The 25,368-nt window shown below is 36.6% G+C and overlaps 2 protein-coding genes across 4 annotated transcripts in view; both read right to left on the reverse strand.

Moving 5' to 3' along the window:
• The window catches only part of LOC106646663 (neuronal calcium sensor 2), a 120,373-nt gene extending 97,837 nt beyond the window's left edge, over positions 1–22,536 (reverse strand). The window contains exon 1 of the mRNA XM_014362744.3: positions 22,162–22,536. The gene's annotated coding sequence lies outside the window, so the exon portion shown is untranslated. The remainder of the gene's footprint in view (positions 1–22,161) is intronic.
• The window catches only part of Nca (neurocalcin homolog), a 139,502-nt gene that overhangs the window by 113,094 nt on the left and 1,040 nt on the right, over positions 1–25,368 (reverse strand). The gene's annotated exons all lie outside the window — the stretch shown is intronic.

The following is a 25,368-nucleotide window of genomic DNA, read 5'->3' on the forward strand; positions in this document are numbered from 1 at the left end:
TCAATTCCGGACCTTATTACTTGTAATTGTTACTTTTCAATACTTTTTTCATAATTATTATTCAATGAATTTCCGTACGTTTTTACTCGAATTTTTACACCCAGTACATTGACTCGTAGTCATACTTTTTTTCCCTCCTAACTTTTTTCAACCAACGCTTCATTCATTTCCGATTAATGAACAAGTTTATCCCCACATATAAATCCACATTCATCCGTTAGTGCATATTGCGCTTGTCCGTTGGATGTACGTAATTGCCGCTTCATTGACAAAAAACTTTCGTACCGACGACATGACAGAGCCAACCTAACATAAACAAGGAAAAACCATGTAGGAAATAAAATAATTCAGCTGTACGAGTTCGGGAAAGCGCGTACACCAGCAAATTCCAACAAATCAAATAAACGCACAAGCGACGAAAAGTATACATATATATATTTATACGTATAACAAACGAGCCATTAAGAGCTTACAAGCTTAGGGGGCAGCGAGGCGTGGTAGTGGAATAGCCGTACTATCTCTCCCATAAAACCCCGGCCCTCTTGATTTATCTCAATATTTAGTCGGCCGAGCTTTGAGCTCTTTCGCGTCGCGCACAATGGGCTCACCATCACGCTGCAGTGGACTCTCGGAGTCGCAGTAAGGTTTATCACCGCCTGATTGACCGCAGGGGTGCGACACTTCTCGTACCCCGTTCTTTTCTTTCCACCTTCCCTTCCCGCCCCAATAACCCCACCGTCTTTTTTTTTCCATTCACTTGTGCACACGCGGGTGACAACAGTAATCCGTTTACTCTCTGTGTGCGTGAAAAAACTACACTGGCAGCTGATTTTAATTGAGTAAACGTTTTACCATTTTCACGCGAACATTATTTTTCCTTTTTTCACCAAACGGAAAACAAAATTCATACGGGCAGACGTTAACGCGATTTCTTATTTTCAACGATGCTCTCTCTCTCTCTCTCGCTTAGTACTTATATCGTATATTTGCTTCATTTTACCTTTTAGTTTACCGAGACTTGATGTGTATCTGTTGAACTGTGCGCAAGAAAGTTTAATGCTACCGTAAGATAATCTTAAAAAAAAAAAAAAGTTTTCACGAATGATGAATCGTTTTCTTTTTCTTTAAAGATCGATAAGTAGAGTGGGACTTGAGGAAAAAACCCAATCATGGCATTCAAGCGTGAAATAAGTTGAGCTTGAGGAGCGCGAAATTTTTACGATCCACGTGTTGGAGAAAGTATAACTAAAACAACGAATATTTTTTCGATTAAAGTAAATGTCAAAGTTGACGGGGCCATTGTTTGCGCGAACGTGAAAATTTGAATAATAACGATTATGGAGATTCGAAAGATATTACGTATTCGTATTGGATTGCGATAAAGAAGCACAAGCCAAACTTTTTAAATTAGATCGCATACATACACACGGGGTTTTTCCGACATAAGATTTACAGTACTTCATGGAAATGCGTATAAAAAAAAAAACTTGTAAATCCGTTCGGAGTAAAGGAATTTCCGATTTCGTGAGGGGAGAAAATTGACAACAAGAATAGATGGGGGAATAAAACAAAAGTCAGAGATAAGACAAGAGAAAGAATATATCTCGCGTGTCATTTGCTTCTCTATCTACTTCTCTTCTTCTTCTTTTTCTTTTTTTCTTTTTATACGAGGAACAAATACAAATATTTTCAAAAGAGAAATTTACAAGATAATTGAAGTCACAAGTATGAGGTATACATATATACGTTGCGGGTCAAAAAGCGAGGGAGGGCATTGTATTGATGAAATGAGGGGTGTAGGAACTTTGTTTTTCCAGCCTCATGGCTTATTAACTCTGCAGTAGAGTGAAAAATTCAGACGGTACGTGACCATGCTTTTCTCCAGTCGGGTAGACAGTGAAAATAAAATGCAAATATATTTATTAAAATTTAATTTGTTTTTTTTCCTTTGTTTTCTTTTTTTTTTTTTTTTTCACGCTTCAAACGAAACTTAATCCAATAAAAAAAATTTATTTCGGCTTGTTTTATTATTCTACAGTGTGACGAGTAAAAAAATTATTAAACTAAAAGATTTTTCTTTATGTTCTCAAAGTATGATGGTAATGGTGATAAACATTTCCAAATACTTTCTACAAAATCTAAAAAAACCAATAAATAGCATATCAGAAAAAAAAAGTTGGGTATAATCCTAAGAAATTACAATGGTGTAAGCTCGATAACTTTTACGATGTGATTCAGCTTTAGTAATTAGTAAAAAAAAAAAAAAAAAAAAAAAAAAAAACATTCGACATGTAACAAACATTTGTTTAATTTACCAAAACACACACACGAAATATTCAGATGAAGATCGTACGTGTCGTGGGGAAAAGAAGAAAAATATTAATCTTTCCACAATCTCGCGCAGAGGAGCCACGTGGGCGATTTATTATACCAATAAAAGAACAACATTTCATCACCAAAATTCGCCATGGCACATCGTAAACCACGATTATATCAATATTTCATACGTACGTGCACCGTTTAACGTTGCACGTGGTACGACGGGATTCTATTTTTCATCTCGTCATCCGAGAACTTTTTCCGGAACTTCAACGCCCTACTCCCCGCAGGAATACCAATGTCCACTCCGAGCTGAGAATTCCATACCACATATTATATACATACATACGCCCATTTTCGCAGTGGTTACATGCGCGCCCGATGATAAAACACACACAGATCGAAAAAGTTGACCACCCGGGGGAGGGGGAGGGGAGGAAAAAAAAAGATATTTTCGGGACGTGCGAGTTTACGAGGGGTAATTTGTACGCCGGGGAGCGCGTCAACGGCGCTCAACGTATATTTATAAGGTCAGTCGTGGACAGGGAGCGAGGGGGGGAGTCGAAGAAAAAAAGAAGAAGGATGGATAGGAAGGGGGGACACATCCCGGAACTGTCCTTCGTGCAATGGACAGGACAGGACACCAGCATCGTCCGACTGTGCTGCTGCCAGTAGCGTGTTGGTGTATATTATATGTACAATAGTACGCGCCATTATTGAGATTTTGGCCCACAGCCAAATCGGGTATATACCCTCTTTCTTTCTTTTATCCTTCACCCCTACCGTTTTTTTTTTTTTTTTTTTCTTTTTTCTTTTTATGGCATTACGCGCTGTCTCCCTTTTTTGGAGGAAAAGATAAAGCGAGAGAGATTAGTACACGCGAGAGGACTCTTCTCGATGATTTTCCAAGTCCCAAGACTCTCTTTTACATATACGAATGCGAGATTACACGCGTTATCCTAAGGGTGTGCCAAGAGTGTGGGTCATTGGAATGGTAAGCGAGGGTAGGGTACAGATTACGCACTATTGTTAGTTATTTCAATAATTTTTGTGTATCAATTGGAATAAGTCGTACCTACATCGGGAGCTGAGCTTGCATGTATACTATATTAAACAGATCAATATTTGATATATTTATGCTGTTTTCCGGTACAATACAAATATGGTGTAACATACCCCTTTGAGAGGATCAATCATCACATGTGTACATAGTTTGGGTAAACATGTGATATAAAACAACAACGGTCAGAGTACGATCATGTGCATGACTTGACCAGAAAAGTTTTTATTTTAGACAAACTACCATAGCCTCTTGATTTCGTGCAAGACGCAGCTGTTGCCGTTACTTACTTTACTTACTTGTATACGGTAGTTTGGAGTTTACTTTTGCCTTGACAATGCCAGGATACTTGTTTAACACGCAAAAATTGGGACGTTGAGAAATTCGAGACAGGTACGACGGACAATTCCATCGTGAGATAACGTCTTTGAAATATCACAAGCATATATTATATTTGAAGGATATTCCTGGACATGAAAATTTAATGAAATAAGCGAATCGAATATTATACTTTAACAATTTTTTTTCTACAGCTTCGTCGAGACCAGCAAAATTTTAAGATAAAGAATGCTTGAAATTAATTGATTTATTGACCATCAGTGAGAAATTTTCATGGTACAAATGTCTGTTTTTTTAAAATTCTTTTAAACCTTTTTTCATGGAAACACTTTCTAGGTAAAGAGTACAGGATCACAAAGAAGCAGAATAACTAAAAATTCAGAGTAAACTTAAATAAAAATAGTCCTTTATATCGGTATTAAATCGACAATAATATTCAGCATGCAATCATAAAAAAAGCTTAGTTTTGAAAGCCTTCCAGATACTTAAACAAACGAATATCGACTCCTACTTGCTCTTACAATTTTATTTTTATTAGTTCGCTAGTAGTCCACGCAATAAATTTTTCACGAAAATTAGAATTTTGTAGGAGTAACATGTCCATATGAATAGGAAGTAGTTTCCGTAAGAGCAAAAAAAGCGAGAAAAAAAGAGCTTTTGGCAGGACATGGCTCCCTATCACACGTATCGTCGATTCATTTGAACAAGATTTCGACTCGGACTAGTCAAGGTCAGATCGACTTTGAATAATGAATTTGGCCTTAAAACCATTATGCATCCTGTGGCCAAAACTAACTTGCGATTTCAAAAGATAATCACTCGTGCAACGTCATCACGGTAGGAGGAGGGAGCTTGAGGGTGCTGTATTTTCTCTGTGCTGCCAAGTGTACTTCGACAGCACATTTTTTTTTTTTTTTTTTTTCCATGCCCCTGTGGAGAAAAAGGCGAATCTCTAGTGCACTCGTGAGAGTCTAGTTTTTCAAGTGATACTCGCCCCGGCGAAATATTAAAATCCAAATCAACCGAATCCACGATTTGGACAAATTGGAGAATGAATACATTTTTCGATACTTGAATTTTTGTGCTTCCCAAAACTATTTCATGGATTTTTGAACACTTTAAATAAAAAAAATTCTTTCTGAATAAAATGTATACTTTAATTTTTTACCCATCACTATTTACGCAATACAGTATTGAGAAAAAAAATTTTCTTTCCGACAGACGAGTGCAATACATTTTAGAAATTACATTTATTTTTTTCCAAGTCTTTAGAACAAAATAATTGAACACTTGGTTAAATACTTTATCTATTCTTTTAAATTTTAATGCATTATTTGTCTACGCTAAAAATATTTTGTTAATCACAATGTCATCAAAAGTACTTTAAACTCATACAAAGTTATTTGTTTTAAAAAAATTGAAAAACCATCCATGTCCAAAAGTCTAATCATCTCATATATTTTATTCCACAGAATGAAAAAAAAAAAAAGAAATCCTTTATGGCCCATCGTTATTTCCCGTGTAAGTTCCAGAGCAACGCCAACCTATAGAAACAAACCCCCAATTGCATCGGAGAGATTTTTTCCGCAATTTTTCTATCTGCTTCGTACACTCCAGTCATCAGTCGAGTTTTAATCGAATCGGCCGATGCAGCTGATCGAAAACTCGCCGGGATCGCCCGACCGGGGGGCCAAATAAAAGCGCAACAACAAACAACGGAAAGCGAGCGAAATGATTTCCCCGGAGATGTACGGGGTGGGGCAGATTTTCTAATAACAAGCGGGAAATGCGCGAAGCCTCCCCCGACCCTCCTCCCTTCGTTTGACCGTGTATACATATGTACATGTATACACGTTTATAGGCAGGGAATTAGAAACGACGGGGTCGGAGAGTGCACGCGTTGGGGGGCAGCGATAAGCGTGTAATGGAGCTGGTGTGCGCGTTTCTGGTTACGAGCCATGAGAGGGAGGGACCACGCGGTATACTACTTCTAAATTTACCCCCTCGACCGTGTCCCCGCGCTCTCTTTTCGTTTAGCTCGATACGAGCGTTGGTGCAATTTTACAAGTTTTACGAGGAACTGGGGGACGAGGGCTCGGACCGAAGAGCACAGAGAGACAAGAAACTGGAGTAGTTTGGGGCTTTATGTGTGTGTGTGGGGGTGATCGAAGACAAACACTCAATTTTTTTTCTACCTTCGCCTCTCCGATGCCATTTTTCCACGATTTTGGTAAAGAAATATGGGATTACCATCAAGGGCAAACCGAAGTAAACCATAACGTTATTACAGGGATGTACGTCTCCGATGGCTCACGGATGATCGAGCGGACTCGATAAAATTAAACTCGCAGTTGCAGCGTCGTTGCTGGGGTGTGCTCGGACAAAGTTTTACGGACGGTACATTATAGAAAACGGGTTTTTTAAATTTTATTTCATACAGATCCAACTTGATGGAAAAGGCACTTTGCTATCTCGACTATTTTCTTAATTTTAAGAAGAAAAAATTACCACGAGCTTCAACCGGTTGGAATTGACAAAGGATCAAAATAGTATGGATGGTATACTTTTCGCGAATGTGTTTCGAGGCAAGTGAAAGTCCAGCAATAAATTTATCCTAAAAAGTCCCATGATCCTGATGCACATCGAGCAAGTTGTCGAGCAAACCGTCCATCATTGCCATCGCGCGCAAGTTCCCCGTACAACTAAAAGTCACGGATCGCGTTATCGTCGTCAGACAGCTCATTAGAGGGACAGGGTATATATATACGGGAGCATCAGCCAAAGTGAAGGTATCTCGGCTCAATAAATCCGAGGTAACGCGCCAGGTGGGGTGTGTATAATATTATCTCGCGCTGCAAAGGCTCTAGTTTCCCGTGACTCGTGCACGCGCGTCTCTAGGTGAGCTTGGGTTGAAGCCGGGCGGCCGTTGTCGAGTCAGAAATAGACTCCGCGAGAAGAATCGTTTATCGAACCGGTGATTTACCTGACGCGACCGCTCGCAATTAAAACCCACCCCGCTCCTCCTCGCCCCGGTCAGTTTGACGTCCAAGATTCACGAGTCCCCGGGGACTCTCTTTATCGGAGGGGCAGCGAAATATCTAAAAAATTCATGACTGGCGCGCATTACGCTTCGAAGCGTACATTGGCTTGTTTTTTTTAGGGGGATTTTGGTTTTGCGTGCCGAAATGGATAAGTGGAGGAAAACAAATTTATTTTTTCACATTGTTTGGAGTAATTAGAGCGATGTTAATTTGAAAACGTGAAAGAATAGCAGGGAGGGAAAAATTTAATCAAATTTATTAATTCGGTGGATCTTGTGAATTATTTGTCGTATATATATATGTATATATTTATAATGTCTGTGTAGATCAGCATTAAAGAAAATAGTGAAGTTTAAAGAAAATTCGTTGATTATAGCTGAAAAGTGTGACCCAAGATCGTAAAAAGGCTTTAGATGAAGAAGCTTCCGAAAAATAATTTTTTTAAATATTAGGTAACACTGAAAAGAAAAAAAATCACGTCCTTCTTAAGAATATCATAAATGCGTGTGAATTTTTTTTTCAGACGTATTTTCAAGAAAAAAAATCATTTAATTCCACAATTTAACATAGGCTCTTGTAAGGGGTACTAATTTAATTTTATTACATGTAACTTTTTGAAGATTTTTGTATGATTTCGTTTGATTTTTTTTTTATTTTAAACCATCGCATTTGAAGAATCAAAAATTCATTGGATCAGCGATTATGTCTCCATGTGATTTCAAACTTGTAAGAATCTCAAATAATTAAAAAGTTGTCATCTGCATTTGGAATCTTCGTTAAATTTCAATAATAAATTAATGTTTGAATTTCCTTTGAAACCCCCATATTTATATGTACATCAGTTTAATTTGTGATGATGAATGATATTTTCACGGGAGTTTCCCGTGTGCAACCAATGCCAACATATAGCGGAAATACCCAGACCCCTCCATTAATATCAGAATATCCGTGATGTGTACGTAACAAATTCTATACGCTAATCGTATGATCCATCTTTTAAATAGTAAAAAAAAAAAGTTAATAAAATAAAGACGATTTGTTGTATACGTCCAAGAGACGGGCACACATGTATTAATTTCAAGTGAGAGGACGACCTGGCCCGGAGATACTTAATTATCTTTCGTCGACGTCGTCGTCTGCAGTGTCAGTGGCAGGCAGCCACTACTGCGTAGCTACTCTGGCTTTTGTTTTATAAATAATCACCGGCGCGGTGTGCTCTCTCGAGCTTGTACCCTAGCTAGCCTATGTTCATTATCTACATCTACTTATGCTCTAGCTCTTCTGCTCACTTACACGCGACTCTCGAGTTTTTCATATATACCTATCCATTACAATGTATGTACATGTACGTGTATGCTGTTGTTGCCAAGGGCCGTTTTATTGCCCTCGTCCGATTGTAAAATATAACGAAGCGCGTACTTCGTTAATTAAAAAACTTTGCGGATTTCTTTCTTTTTTTTTGTTTTTTTTGTTTTTTGTTTTTTGTTTTTTCCAGAGATGGCAGAATTTAACTCACGAGCGAGCATGACTTTACGTCGGTTGGAGTTCTAGTACAGCTTCGAGGGCTAATTATCGGGACCGCTGTCTTGGCAATTCAATTATTTCACGGCAAACTGTCGCATTTCGTGTGTCTTGCTCGTTGGGCTTCGTTAGGGGGCTAAATAGTTTTCGTAGCGTATATGTGTACGTAAAAACAAATACTACCATCAAATACAATACATCGAGAAATAATTTTTTTTTTTTTTAGCCTAGCGTAAAGGACAAGTTTCTTTTTTTTCAGAATTATTTTAATTTGCGTCGACTGTATTTACCGGTATTTAGAGAGTGTGTCACTAAATTATGTGTTAAAATATATTTAAAAATGATTTTACTGAATACATAAAATTTGTATTAAGAATTAGTTTACGTAGTGTTTAATTACGACAAAATTTTGTACTTTCAAATTTAAAATTCGTGGAAAGTATAATTTATAGACAAAACTTGGGTGGTCTTTACAATTTCAAGCTGTATTTTTGTGTTCATGCTTTACTTTGGAAAATCATACAATATTTTGCAATAAATGCGAGTATTTGCCTCTAATTTAATATTAAAGTTATTTTCTACATCAGAATATTTTTTTTTTTTTTTTTTTTTTTATCTATATATGTATTAATATTGACTTTCAAAAAATGGCACAGATTTTTCAAAAACTTCACATTATTTATGAACTTTTTTGTAAATACAACTAAATTGTACGATTATTTTTTACCGGTGCTCCACGTAACGTTAAGTTTGGATGAGCAGAAAATTATAGTTTTCGTACCACTGCGCGGCATTTTTTTTTCGCTATAAAAACTAAATTTCTCATAAAAGTAAAAGCCTCACCTACTTTGTGGCCACTGGACGTTCATTTACCATAACTTTGCTTTTACCTGCAATTTGGACGTACTTTTTTTTGTAGTTACGCTGCTGATGGGAATTTAACACGCGAAGTTGCACCTCTCCTCGTTTACTATTCTGAATGGTTAGTAAATACACAACGTTCATCATCATACTCATTGTAATCAACTAAAATCGTTTTTTATTACTTATTGGAAAAACTTGTAATCATTTGTAAAAAAATAACTAAATAAATGCTTTTAATTTTACTAAAAATTTTTTCAATTTGTTTTTAAAATTCATATTATTTAACTTAACTAACAGAATCTTCAAGTTTGAAAATCTTTATTAATATATCTTTCAAGAATCAGAATCAACAATTCAAATGAATTATGGACATGCCCCATTACTTCTACACTTTCACGATTTAAATGCGACATATTTAATAAATTATAACATTGATTTTTATTTTACGATCAATTGACTTTTAAGAAGAAAAATTAAATCATTGCGAATATGACTCTTCTCATTTTACATTTTTTTTGTTCTCTAGAATTTCATTTGTTTATATCGAACATGATTTTTTTTTTTTTTTTTTTTCATTTATTAGAACAGGGGAACCAGGACAAGTAAATGTAAATATCAAAAATGATTACTATGTGTTTAATGTCTTACCGAAAAATTGGAAAATCTTTTACCTAACATTAACAATAGGGTTACTCATACTTGCACAACTGAATAAAACAGTGAGTACGTAATTATTGGGGCAGACTGTTACTAACGAAAAATAAAATTATTTTTTCTTCTTCCGCTTTGCTAGCAGTAAACGCGAAGTGAAAATTATAGCTGTCCTTCCAAGCATGAAAGTTACATATTCTACACTCAGAAAAAGTAAATATGCTACGAAGAAAAATAAGTGCAACTTAATAAAAATTAAAAACCAAATAAATACAATTAAAAATACAAATTACTGGTATCTTTATATTTTTTTTTAAATAAAATTTTATAATTAAATTGACTAAGAAATATATTATTTACGAATAAAAGCTACACCATAGTGTATCTACTTTGTTTTTAATGAGAAATTAAGTGTGTATTTAATTATTGAGTGTATAAAGATCAAAAAGAAAAAATAGCAATAAATGAAAAAAAGTAGAGGAACTCGTAGTAGAACAGCTTGAAAGTCAGCTACTTTACGTGCATTTAAAATAATTACAGGATTTGCAAATCAACTCGTGATAGTTTCGTCAAAAGAAATAAAATTTAATCTTGTACGTATACATCCACCGGAAAAAACGAGCGAAGCAGAAGATTATCCTTATCCAAATGTGTGCACGATAAATCGAAAAAAAGGGGAAAAAAGCTTGAGAAATCTTTCACGTTTCTCTGATACAAGGCTTGGAAAAAAAAAAAAAAAAAAAAAAAAAAAAAAGACGAGCAAAAGGACAGACGTGAAAATCTCGAGTGAGCTCGGCAGGAGGCTTGCGAATAAGAAAAAAAAAAGCGCGTGCGCACACATGAATACGTACATATATACGCCTACGTAACACAGCCAGAAAGAGGACGACGACGTAGGGGGTGGGGTGGAGGAGGTAAAGTGGAGCTTTGGGGCGGATTTCGTCGCGTGCTCGCGGCGAGGCGAAAAATTTCAAGGAGCAAAGGAGGGCGCATTTAGCCCCGACGGCACGAAAGCTGCGCGTGGGAGCAAACTTGGATGCTTTGGCTCCCCCTTCCTGCGGCGACGGGGGAGTTACGGGGCCGTGGGTCTCGGAAGAGAGTACCACTGGCTCGCCTAATTAAGAGCGTGCGCCAAGCGATTCTCCTAATCTCCGCACGTCCCGAAAGATTTGCGAAAAAATTATTCATTTTCCACGTGCTTGCACTCGTGGGTTGTTTTTTTTTTCCCCCAAGCTCGAAGGTATACACATGTACATATGTGGATTTCACCCTTGGAAGGTGAACGCGTCGGGCGTAAGTGCTTTTCGTTCGAGGGCTTTTGTCCGACGCCAAGACTCTCTCTTGATGTTACCACTACTGCTGCTGCCGTTTCGTGAAATTCGGGGAGAGCGATGTTTTGTCATCCTTGAGGTGACGGGCGAGAAAAGGGTACGCGCGACGAGTGTGGGGTCTCGAGGGAACGTGTGACAATGTTGTGAGAGCGCGCAGAAGAGTGGAAAGGTGTTCTGATATGGACAGGTGCCCGATACGTCAACATAACAAATGAGGACGCACATTTTTATGACGTTAATTTTTTTTTTTTTTTTTTTTTGTTTTTTTCCTTCTGAAATTATGTAACTATACAAAACTCTCGTTTAGTGAGGATAGAGATGAAAATCATCTCAGATGTTTACCAAAGGTATTTTAAGGAATGTACTTTTAAAAAAAAATCTTGTGGTAAATATTGATCGAACCGCTTTTACTCTTGCGATAATAATTTAAAAATAATCATTTTAATTGTCATTGAGATCATTTACATTCATTATATTTTAAAGAAATTTTTTTGTAAAAAAAAACTTAAGTTGTCATTGCTGTACTCTTAGTTAAAATATTTAACTCAATCAAGGACCTCGCCAATACTTATTCACATGTTAAAAAGTTAAATTAAGCGGATAATAAATACTCAATCTTTCAATAAAATGGTAAGAAAATCGATACCACATCAACTCGAGATTTTCCTACCTAAAATGGAGAAGAAACCGTCGTTGCCAGAGAGAGGAAACAAAACAGCAAACAGAACCAACAATATTAAGACGCGTCGCAGGAATCGAGTACCGTTCATTTAGACAAAGCCTTGAAGTAAAACAGTATTGCCGAGCGAGTAATGAAAATAAAAAAGGGGGATGGTAAAGAGAAAAAGAGAAAGAGAAAATACCAATAGCTCTCCAACTCCTTTGCCGAGGCGTAGTACTCGATGATGGGGGTATAAATATCGGAAATTACCGACGCGGCAATTTGCGCATGTGCCACAATCGCCATTGTACTCGGAATCATCGCACAAAGCTAGAGTAGAGATTCAAATTTTTTTTCCCCAGAACCGACGCGGATTTTCCTGGCAGACTCGCGTCGTCGAAAACACTCTTTCTCCCTTGAAGCTCTCGTGTCAACAAAATCTCTCGGTGAAAAAAAAAAAAAAAAAAAAAAAAACAGGCAAAACTTTTTCGCTCCGAATTAAGTACGTAATTGCAGCGAAAAAAGGAGGGAGAGAAAAAAACCGAATCGCAAGGATAATGAAGTGAAAATTCCGAGCCTGAAGGAGCAGAGTCCCGAACACTCGCGATTAGCGTAAGCTAAACTTCTTATCTTACTCCGCTTTTTTTAAGGCCCATCGTCCCTTGGACGCTCTAAAGTCCCGGAGTTCACAGTATCTGCAATTTTTATTTCTCGGCTTGTGCTGCAGTACCCGGGGATTGTGCCAAAAAAAAAAAAATAATAAATAAATAAATAAATAATGGACAAATTTTATTGGAAAAATATTTATAAACAATTAACTAGTTGGTCGAATCAGGAACAAAGGTTGTGAGAATCTAATTCGACAAAGTTTTTTTCGAACGTCAATATAATTATGTCCATAAGTTGATCAATTAACGAGATAGAGATACGACCGATGGATTTATTAAATATCTGACTATATCATATTTTCATACATGCGTACGCTGACATAGGATAGACGCTATTACTATGTTAGTATGAAAAAATAAAAAAGAGGGAAAAAAAGCACGAGGTGCTGGTGCTCGCCACTTAATGATTTTATGACTATTTGACGACTTTACGTGACGGAGTGTCTGTATGCTGTCACTTCAACTCGAATATGATGCGACAAAATACGAGCTGGTTAGTCCGTTTCATGAGCTGTTTAATTTTTATGAATAACAATCATTGATCTTGTCTCACATGACAGCGATGTTAAGAAAAAAAAAAAAAAAAAAAAATTGATACAGTTAAAATTAAAACCAGATAATATGACTCCAGAAAATCAGTGTTTATTTTTGAATTTGACAAACAAATTAACTACTGCAATAAAAAAAAAAATACTAAAAAATTCCTTTACGATCAAACGACATAGAATTATATTGAAATTCCCATATATATACTGAGTAAAAAAAAAAAAAAAAAAGACAAATGAAAATCGGGTTACCACCTCGCACTCAACGGCACTTTGGACCCAGAAAAAAAGCCAGCATCATCCCCAAGAAAAGAGAGCAATATGAAGTTGTCAAAAGTAGAAGGAGGGTAGGCGCGAACGAGAACACGGGGACGAAGCGTAGACAGAGAGAGAGAGAGAGAGAAGAAAGCAGGGGCAGATAAGACGTGTGCCAAAAGCGCGAGGAAATGCCTTACACCCTCGGGGAGACGGTAGGCTAGCGCATATAAGCGCGAGATATCGAATCGATGGACGAAAAAAAAAATAAAAGAAGGAGCGGGACGCAGATTTGGCAGAAATTTGGCACGCGAGCGAGAACTCCGGGGGGTGACGACGAGAGCAGAGTCAGCCAAACCTAAACTATAAGCAGCCGCGAGTCGAGCGCGTGATGCGACTAGACGTAAACCCCTCTCCCCCTCCCCAGTCAATAATCCTTCTACACGAGCTTCGCGGGTGTGTATACGTAGCGGCGGTATGGATTTTTCGCTCCCGAAGCTTCTTTTTATTATCGCGTGACCGCGACGCGACGCCTATGTATACGTACGTATAAAAGAGAGAGGGAGAAAAAAAAAAGCCGAGCCCAGCCATACAATCCACAAACTTGTTGCTCGCCACGGGGAGGTGCGACGCAAAACATGCAGTGTATAGCGACGAGTGCGCTTTGCCGATGTCTCGGCGCTGTCGCACTACGTCCCCCCTTCATCATCTGCGATCATCTGATCTTCCTCCTTTGTGCTCAAGGATTATAACACGTAACGTGTAGGTATATTTATAGTAATAAGGCGACAGTGGGAGTCCTCTGGGGCCTTTCCTGAAGTACGCAATTAGACCAGAGGAGACCACACTCCGATCGAGTTTCGACAGAATTGGTGGAATCACAGTTCCGTTGTCACGCGTTCGTTAGGCCACGAGTATCTATATATACAATTTTCACGAGCACACCGAGGCTCGTTTGCGCGTCTTCGTTGGACTCGTGAAGCAGGTGTTGAAGCATTTATCATTGGCGATCAGCGGCCAAACGCAGGTGCCATTTATTCCTAGTTTAATTAACGATTAATTAACGTTGGCGGTGGTCTCGGCTTTTCACACGGTGTGACTTGTATTTTTCGGGGTGGAAAATCGTTGGGTGGATTACATTTTAACAAAAGATACATGTTGGCGAATTGTTTCTCAAAACCACTGTACATTCAAATGGGAGTGTTGCAAGGGAAGTTAAATTAAAGGAAATTATCTCTGCGAATTGCTAGGAGCGTCGGGCGTACCTCGTGTGCTACTTTGCGTAGTGTTTTCTCAAGAATAACTTTTTTCATGCAAAACTTCTTTTTTTTCAATTTGCATACAAAGTCGTTTCATGATTCAATTTTTTTTTTTTTTTTTTTTTTTTTTTCATCAACATGTTAAACTTATGGAAATTAAGGGTGGTTGTGTCCTTAAAACACATAAATTTTCTGTTAAAAATTACTTTATTTCGTGAATTTTAAATTTATTCCCATTCAAAACTACGTTTTACACAATAAACGATATTATATTCAAATGTAATACGATTCGTAGTAGATAATTACAAAAAAATTGTTTAAAATATGTTATTACAATCGTCGCTGTAGTTGAGGTACTTTCCACTAGTTTTGTTTCCAATCTTGTAAGATAGGGTAATTGAGCGTTTTTGGGTCATTGTCAAGAAGTGTACGAAAATTATTTGATTTTAGATACCATTTTAGTTCGATGGCTAAAACGTGATCTACAACTGTGTATTAAGTTATTGCTTCGGCTGATGAAGTTATAGAAAAGCGGCAGCTAAAGCAAAGAGGAAACGATGGCGTTTATCGACTGACCGACGCTGACGTTATCAAAATGTAACAACGTAATAACGTATTGAGGATTATTGATTAATTCAATCAAAATTACTAAATAGCTGGTAGTTTTCACTAATATCTGCTAGCTCTATGTAAAAATATTTTTATAAATGTTATCATCACAAAATGACATTTTCTCTTTGGATAAAATTAATGCAGCAATAAAAAACTTGATTATTTTACAATCCTTGATCTTAAATATCTCTGTGAGTGACATGAAACACTTCAATGTTGATTTTACACTCACTTATTTAAAAAAGGTTATTTTTTTACTTGATTTGAAATGGTATTGAAATATATTAAGCATAAAGTTCAACTTGTGCTATAATTTTTGCTGATTTTACAATGTATTATTATAATAAAAAAAATATTCACATCTCACATGACTTAATAAAGTATTTTTGTTTTTGTTTTACAGCTACTATAAATAGATAAAACCTTTCAGAATTGTGAGATTCAATGAAGTAATAACAATGCCTTTTAGGTTTAAATTTTTAGGCATTACATCTACGATACACCTGATCAAGCACCATCAAAGTCCATTGAAGGTGTGTGGGCAAGTAAAGCTTTGAGGATTACTTTACACATCGATGTAAAATGCTTCTTGTAGCGTTAATATTAAAAATAACACTCGTTACATAGATTTTAAAGCTGATACAAAATCAATAATGTTTCTCAACATTTTAAATTGAATTCTTTGAATTTATTTACTAAGTACTTTTACAGTAGACAGAAAATAAATTATTACTGCTGAATGAAATATGAGAAAAAAATTTAATTTAACTTGATCACGTGATAATTATCAAGGATAAAATATTTGCTTATTTTTAAGTTATTTCAAAAACTATTTTCAAACAAAAAAATTTATTTTTAAAATTATACTGAAACAGAAATAATATCATTAATTTTTTACAACATAATATGTAATAAATATTATTTTTGTGTATGTGAGAAAAGTGTAACTGGCACCTGTTTTGTAATTCATTTGTGCTTATGGATAATTTATCTATGAAATTACGAAATCAATAAAAATAACACCTATGAACTTAGTATATATAAACTGCGATATATGCTGAAACCAAATAAAATATTTATTAAATAATACGTGGTTTATTTTACGATGAAGATCCTCTTTTAATTTATTTTTTATTATAAACCATCAAAGCCTGTATTTTTCAATTGTACATGTACGATTTAATGCATATATTAATTAGTTTCACTTGCGTACCTCATAAACGCTGTTTCACGTTCGTGAGCAATAAAGTCATAATGTATCGAAATAAAATATTTCGATTGACATAAATTTCATTGGATATTCAATTATAAAAATTGAAATACTACTGAAAAATAGCATATTTCAACTGCATGATAACTGGAATGTTTAGAAAGCTAAAAAAATTATTTAATTATAATTTATGTATGAAATTACAATAAAAATTTAAGTATTTGTGTGATGAATGACTAAATTTGATTTTCATGAGACCACTGCTTCAGAACTTTATAAAGCTCCATAAAATATATATTTAATCTTGATTTTACTACAACTATTAATATTGAATTTTGTCTTTATTATTAAATACATTTGATGAAAAAAAAAAAAAAATGTAATTTCGATTGACACAAAAAAGTTTTATAGTATTAATTCATAAAAAGTACCATTGAGAATCCTATTTGATTGTAATACATGATTAAAATATGACGCAAATTAGTTACCATGCGAAGTGTACTATCAATGAATCTGTTACAATGTTGTTGACAAAATGTGCACAATTTTACACTATCACTATATTATTTATTCTTCGTGGTATACATGGCTCCTACGTTGTTGGATCGACGAAAAAGGTGACCGCTTTTTGTGACGGTGTCAAAGGATCCCTGTGACACGCGCCGCGACAGCGATATTAAAGAGAAAACAGTACACAACGCTACTATGTATATTATCGAGGACATTAATGAGCACATGGTAAAGGTAAAGGGGGGCGTCATGAAGAATTTTTTTTTTCAAACAAAAACTTCAATGTGACACAAGTTTTTAAAATTAAGCTGAAGAACCTTGTGAACTTCAATGAAATAAATTAAAACTAAATGATAAGGTTTTCTTTTAATCGCTTTTTAAATCTTTGGAAAGGCGGAAAATACTTGTAGCCTCTTATATACGCATGATGGACAAAAAAGCCTCACGGGAGAAAGGAAGTCATTAGACTCGTTAGTCAGTAATTAATTTTTTTTCTCTCTGGTGTTTTTTTGAGATTACTGTTTAAAAAAAAAAAATTCTTTTGTACCTCTCGCTCCCTTTGTATTGTTTTTCATCCATATGAACGCGTTTGTGGAACTTTTGGCTATTCCTGTATGGCAGTAAATATCACCATATTCTAGCAATGTTTGTATGGATCCCACTACTGTTTTTTTCTCCATCATGTCCAAAGATCTATTGTTTTTAACACATACAACTCTTAAAAAATATAAAAATATCGCCGAGAAAAGATTAGCAATCTCAATACCATTATTTGATACACATTAAGTTGGGCCTAAATCTCAGTTTTATCCTTGGCCAATATTAATCTCGATTAATTTGCAATATTTGCTGTGGTTAACTCACATGTATAGGTATGCAGTAAGAATTTATAAATACTTGTGAATTCAAAACTAAAAATTTTAACACAAGGGACATTTTTTTATTTTTATATTGTTACTTGTGAGAACAAAAAAAAATGAATTCTAAAATTTTGTAATTACACATGGTTTTTTAATTATTCACATTACTCTAACATTTTTGGCTTTAATTTCAGTACAAAAAATAAAAACAATGAAATGATTTTGAAAATGAATTTTTAGAAATTATCAAACGAATCAAAATATAAAAGAAGTTATATTTATAACATAATGCAGGCTTTTACTTTTTATTGATCAAAAAATATAAATACACGTATTGGGTTATGAACACGTTTTTTTAATTAATATAATTAGTTACTCTACGAGCGCTACTACACACCACACCTCTTTTGTAGAATAAAAAAAAAAAAGAAAAAGAAAAAGAAAAAAAAGAAAAAAAAGTATAATAAAAGTAGGTAGAAAGATACAACATCGTCATCCCTCTCCACGTCCCTTCTCTCTCGTGCTCTGCACAACACGTTGCTTTGCTGCCACCACTACTACTACTCTCCCGGAAGCACGTCTAAGACAATCGTCGCATGCTTTCCGGAATAATAATGCTCAATGTGTGCACGAACTTTCGACCGTACCAATTTCGTCTTTCTCTATATTTCATTCCCTATGGCTTATTTTTTTTTCTTTCTCAACCATATTACTTAAATGAGCATAGTCTAAATGTCACACCAATGTAATAAAAAAATCTCGAAAAATACATAATTGGGTTTTATAAAAATTTATTTTTAAATGTTTTTGGTAGTATCAGCTTGCAAAATAATCAACTCCAACTTTCGAAATTACAAGTAAATCAATTCAAAAAAACAGAAAATTATTATCTGTAATGTTATGAGCGACAATGATAAAAAAATTATAATCTCTAGAACGGCTAATACATTTTAATCATCAAGAAAAAACATGAAAAAATAGAACAGCCTCTGAGAGTAAATTTTAGAGATTTTTTCTATCGAATAAACTTTTTTTTTTTTTTTTTAATATAATTCATCTTTTTATTATCTGATATTTATTGCTTTTGAAGCACATATAACATGATAAATATGAAATATTGACTGTTCCAATACCGTATGGAATACGGTGAATATTTCTAAAAAGGGGAGCGTGATAATAATTTTTTATCCCTCTGAAAATTCAGTTTTCCTCGGTCACACTTCATACGATACTTTGGGTATCCAATAATACAAAAGCTTCGAATTAATCACCCATTTTCATGGATGAATAAAATACCAAATTACAGTAACAGATGTATAGGCATACCTTAGTTTTTCTCTTACCTTTTCTTTGCATTGTAAAGAAACTTTTTTTTTTTTCCTTACTTTTTACATTAATTATCTTTCTTGTAATTAGCATTTAATTTTATTCATAAATAGTGCTCTCTTAGGTACAAGCGAGGTACAAGGATATCGATATTTCTCGGTTTTGGAGTTTTTTTATTTTATTCGTGCATCACTCAAATTAAACGATACAAAACTTGGAAGAAATGCCGAACCAACAGTAAACAAGTTGTAACATCGGTGTATCCACATTAAAATTTTTTTTTTTCCCCTTTCTTTAAAACTTTTCGTACCGATTTTATAACACTAAACGCAGGGGCCAATGTGTATCTGCAAAGAGGTGAATCATCTACAAGATTGCTCGTAGCTAAGGTAAGTACTACGTCCATGCATGACTCACATACATGCACGCTGGCCCATGCTGACCGGAAAAGAAATCAAATGAAGTACTTTTCAAGGCGTAAAATAATAATAGTAGTTTTCCTACGAGTTTGAAAAGTCTCTGTTTGCGAACCGAGAGGTTTGCGGTCCGAGCCGAAGGCGAGGGACGTAACGAGGTTCGTAAAGGAGACTTTTCGAACGAGTTCCGGTAAACTGCTTTTTCACCCGAGGAAGTACCAGCCTCCCAAAACCACCCGAGGGCGGAAAAATAACTTTAAAGAACTAACAGATGCAAAAGGTTAACTGGGAACAGCTGCGCTGAGATTTAATATTAGATATTAGAATATATAGATTGAGTATGTTAAAAACTGGGATAACTTAGAGTTAAGACCCATAGACAATGGCTAATACAACCTGTACACGCTACACCATTGGCCAGCAACAATATTACATAAACCTACGAAAGAAATCTTATGGACTTTCAAAGAATTATCCGATTTTTACCGAGATTTTTACCATTCATGTTCGCAGGCTCATAGTTAACTGTACAACCCTTTTGTATCGCGTTAACAATTTCATAAACATACTGCAATAGCCAAAATTGTAATCTTGTTAAAAACTGTCACTGTTTCAAATGTAAAGGACAACGGGAAAGTCATGGCACTTCCCCCTTTTCCTGACGCAGAGATGTCGAGAGAGAGTTCGCACTCTTGCCCCCAACACGGGTAACGGAGATCCCGATTCCCCAGGGCACCCTGAGCCGACTTCCTCTCCTACGACAAGCATAGAAAACCATAGTTGACAAAACGCTACTAACATTTCGAAATACATTTACAACTAACAACGAATGGAAACTATTGGTAAACCTAAGTAAGTTAACAATATAATAGTTTACTAATAAAAAAACAATAGTGTTTTAACCTGCACAGAAACCGCTGTTGTTAATGAATCATTCATGATTATTTATTAGTCCGATCAATGCTCACGTGTACAGGTGTAACTAGCGGAAATTCTAGCAATTATTATAGTTATTAATATCTAAAATTAACTACTACTAAGACTATTATTAATACCACGAGATGCTGAATCTATTCAATCAAACCTAAATATTAAGCGATTTTCACCGCTCTTTTTGCATTGGGCTCGATTGAATGGGTGAACAATGGTTACTATTCTCTTGACGCATAGAGGAGAACAAGCCGGATGTCGGATGTGCCAATTTCTGAGTGGCTAAACTAGAGCAGTTATAGCCAGTTAGATTTTCGGCTGTTATCTTTTCTTCAAAATTTTCCCCCGGCAAGTTTTCCTGCGATTTTTGAGCCAGCGCGTGACCGAGGTCCACTTCTTGCAACAAAAAGGCCTGGAGGCCCAGAGGAAAATCAGTTCGCAGTTCGTAGTTCGACTCGACTCGACGATAGCCCTTCAAAGTAGACTGAGTAGTAAGAGTCCGCCACTGCTACAACCCAGTCTACTGTGAAGCGAGGTAGGTACAGTCACAGTTTAATTTTCACCCTCGAACGGTTGACTAGGTAACTAGAGTCCGCCTCTGCTATCTCACGGTCCTCCACGAGTGCGGTTTTCAGTCTTCGATCTCGGACAACTCGCGCTGGTTCATTCCGCTGTACGTTGTGTATCAAAAAATAAAAGTAAGTCGAATTCAAATACAAAGTGACAAGTTCTTTTTTTTTTCTCTCGGTTCCAAACGCGAACGTGTTTTTGTTAGAGTTTGAAATTTGGTATCGGTAAATACCACGTTACGAGATTAAATAGATAAATAAGTCCTCACGTAAAGTCTAGGACAATCACATTTATTCCGGATGGTACTGGTGGATCCTAGACCGGTCGCGAACTTGAACCATTTTTGCCCCCTGCGTAACCTCTAGAGTGTAACTACCTTTGCTCGTTACGGTACTGGTAACCTCTAGATCGCGAACGGGATACGGTACGACACGTCACCCCAGGTATCCTCGATAAATCTGAGGCGCGCCGCGAACAAGTGCATCACATTATTGCTCGACAACCGCGTCGATTTAATCAAAACGGTCGCCCTCACCCCCTTTCAAATACTCAGACAAGAAAAATAACTACCTTTTAGCCCCGCGTCCCACCTACGCGCCCACTGCGAGTCCCGAGTTATTAAGTAAAGCTTAGGCTCGAATAGTACATTGCGCCGATGTAACAAAGTAATCAGTTGTACCCTTTCCTTCATAATTTTACATTGTATTTTACACGCGTTGGATCAATTTTTCAAATATCCTTAAAGTCTTTTCATTAAGTGACAGAACTGAATTATCAATAATTATCAATAATTATCATCGAGCGTAAAGAGACATCTCTCTTGTTCACGATTCCGCCACTACTTTATTCATCGACCCAGCGCGAACAGCAACTTGAAAAAGAAAGAAAGAAAGAAAGAAAAAAAAAAAAAAGGTAGTGAGTCTATAAGCAGCTCGAATTTTCGCATTTTTCCGAGCGATCAAAATAATCAAGAGCTCGTGTGCTCTTTCCTGATCAGCCGGAGGGCCACTGCTGTTAAGGTGGACGTGCGAGTTCACAGGACCCCTTGAGACTAACTTGTATAGGTACACATAAATTCTTTTGTGTATACAAACGCGCCAGTGTTTCGAGCGAAACACCGAAAATCAATTGGGGAGGAAAAAACGAAAAAAAAGAGAGAGAGAAAGACGAAGAAAAAGCGTGGAAAGGAAAAAAAAGACATAGCGTAACTCACCATAGGCCGTTGTTGTTTGGCGGTCCGTCACTGCGGAGAGGAGGGTCTTTGCCTTTTTTTTTCTTCTTCTTCTTTTCCTCCTTCTCATCTCTCTTCCGTCATTTGCTACGGCCTCCTGTTTTTTTCTCTCCCTCCACGTATATTTATGGACTTCCTTCCGTCGTCCGCTGTACACGTGCAGTTTTGATGCAACGCAGCTCCGTGCGGAGTGTGACGACAGCTCACCCCCTCGAATAAAAAAAATGTCTGCGGCACTTTTTCCGCACCATCTTCGGACTGGCGGTTCAATCATTCTTGTTTTATTTTTTATTCATCTTGATGATTATGGTATAATCACGATGGTGGTGTGCTCAGCAGGGGTTGATTCGCCAAACACCTGCGGCTCGCCTCCAGCGACTCTCTCCTCCTTTTTTTTTTTCTTTTTTCTTTCGTACACGTGTTTCATTTTCTCTTCCTTTTTCGCACACAAACACGCATTCAAAGCCATCTCTTGACGGTGTATAGTGCACGTTTTCCGTTCATTGACGTCACAAAAGGGGAGGATTTCACGCGGCATTGTTTTTAAATTTAAAAAAAAACTTAAGATAAATGGCCCAGAGTGCCTTTTTTACGGTTTATTTTTTTTTTCGTCTCAATACATCCCGACTCGAACGGTTTGAGTATAATAAAATAAACATATTTGTATATAATCGCGAGTGTAGGTACGAATCGAGATGAAGCATTTTAAATCGTCGACAAAGGATTTTTTTCGGTGGTAAAAAATTAAAGGGACGATACCGAGTGACGCAAACTACGTACCGTACGATAACGCGATAAACAAATAAAAACAATGGGGGAGGGGGGGAAGGCAAACTATGTAAGTGCTTATACAACCACAAAAACTTTGATCAATCTCGTCAACCATATATACGCTCACACACCCATTTACTACGGTCACTTTTCCTTCTTTATTTTCGCCCTATATACATATATATTTATTTCTACAGAGAGGATGGACATAAGAAAAAAAAGGAAGGAAAATACAAAGGGCAGGAGGGGAGTAAGGACACGCGTGCCGTACATGTACATGTAATATACACATCCATCCCTCGTGACTCGTGACCCTCTCCTACATATATGTATATGTATAGATCAGCAGGCTTTTTCTCCAACTAAGTATATTACTATCTATACAACATAAAAAACGTAGGTATTATACGTAGTATTTTATGTGTATACAGATGTTATATGCAAAGGGAGATGATGAAAAAAAAAAAAAAAAAAAAAAAAATTTTTTTTATGAATAAAACATGCAAGCAATCACGTCACACCCGAGCACGGGGTTCTTTTGTTGATCCACGTGCGTAACTTAATTTTCAGCCTCGTGTTGGATTGTATGTTCCGAGCCAATTCTTTACGTGTGCCTTACATATGTGTGTAAGGTATGCGCAACTTGTCTCGTGAATCGCGTATACGAATGCGGTCCACGCAGCGGCACATAATAGTTTGGATTTTCCAAGACTCGTTGCAGACTGGGATTAATCATATTTGTATGTATATATACATACCATCCCAGGTATATTTTGTGTGTTGCATTCGCTCGTATATGCGAGACAATGTTGTTTTTGGGGTAAGTACGTGTGTTATCAATCGTATAGGGTATTACCTTCTTGGATGTGTACAATATCATATAGTATTATTATTCGATGACAGAAAAGAAATATTGACAGGAGATCACGTGGGTGCTGGACACGTTTTTCCCACCTTTCCCTTGTGTATATATACACACATGCATGACGGTTTTGTCGGGTGCCTTTATTTAATTGAGAAAAATAACCAGAAGAAAGTGTAATGCAACGAACCGCTGTTCGTTTGTTTTAATTAAATTTTCAAGTATATATAAAAACTGCCAAATCGAGCTGTCATCGAGCTTGCAATATTGGGAAATTAAAGTAAAATTCACCCGGCTGATTGAGGATTGAAGAAGAAAAAAAAATAAAAAAAAAAAGGGAAGAATCATCGGCTCTCCTGGTAAAACGCAGTTTCAGGCACAAGTCGACGCTGTATTTATAAAAGCAAAATCGATAGCATCCAAGATCGTAAAAATAGTTGCTTGTAAGTATTATACGCTTGGGAGCCATGAACGCGTACGTACACACAGCGGCAATCGAAGCAAAAGAGAAAAAAAAAAAAAAAAAAAAAAAAAATGATACATCGCGCTCTCCGTTGTAAAAGTAATATACCTCTATACGCCGTGCGTGCGTGTGGCAGGGTAAAAACGTCACTGGAAAGCGAAAGCGCGCGCATCGAAACAACAATAACAAACGTCAACGCAGCGCGAGTCTTTCCTTATCGTCATGCAAATATTGATAGTGTGAAAATAACGCAGCTCGATTTCTTTTTTTCTTTTTTTTTTTTCATTCGCGTCAGACCCGCTCGTTTGTGTCAATATACACCTCCGCATTTTTTTTTTTTCCCAACAAAAAATTTAAAAAAAAGAAATGACGTATACACACGGGAGGACGTACATGTGGATATTTATTATAAACATTGCAATATATTAATAACGACGAAGCCTCGCGCGAAATTTTGAAAAGTCGAACACACACGTGTGCGAGAGCCTATGGTCTGTCTAGACACACGCGGGTCCCGGGTCACAATACGCCCCCTCGATATATTATGATATGTATATAAATTATGTTACGTATTATGGTGGCTTTTTTTTTTTTTTTGTTTTTTGCTCACTACACGCGCGGCATCAATATATTATAATGTATACATGTGTGGTCGATGATGATGAAGCGAGACGGCGCGATAAAAACATCAGCTGAGAGAGTACCGCGCACCAACACACGAACGTCCATCAGCTTCTTTTCTGTCTCTCTGTCCGATGCTCTTGCGGTGAGTTATATTATACACCCACCCACATTCATGAGTAACGTAAAAGCGATGGAAAAGACAGAAAAAAAAAATAGAGTAGTTTTTGCGACAGAAGTCGGAAGAAACTCGATCGCGGGTAATGTTAGGAGGTGAAGAAGAAAAAAAAAAAAAAAAAAAGAGGATGAGACGAGCCTAGCTTTGGGGGTCGCCCGAGGGCGGCAATCGAAAAAAGGCCAAGGGCACGATAAGGATGTACCTATACACATGACGTGCCCGTACGCATATGTAGGTACGGATCACAGGACGAGGCTTACGCGTAAGTATGTATTAGGATGAGGGCGAGCGGCG

Source organism: Copidosoma floridanum, unplaced genomic scaffold (genome assembly GCF_036245765.1).
Source record: "Copidosoma floridanum isolate Cflo_tuat_1 unplaced genomic scaffold, Cflo_Japanese_pri ptg000012l, whole genome shotgun sequence".
Classification (NCBI taxonomy): Eukaryota; Metazoa; Arthropoda; class Insecta; order Hymenoptera; family Encyrtidae; genus Copidosoma; species Copidosoma floridanum.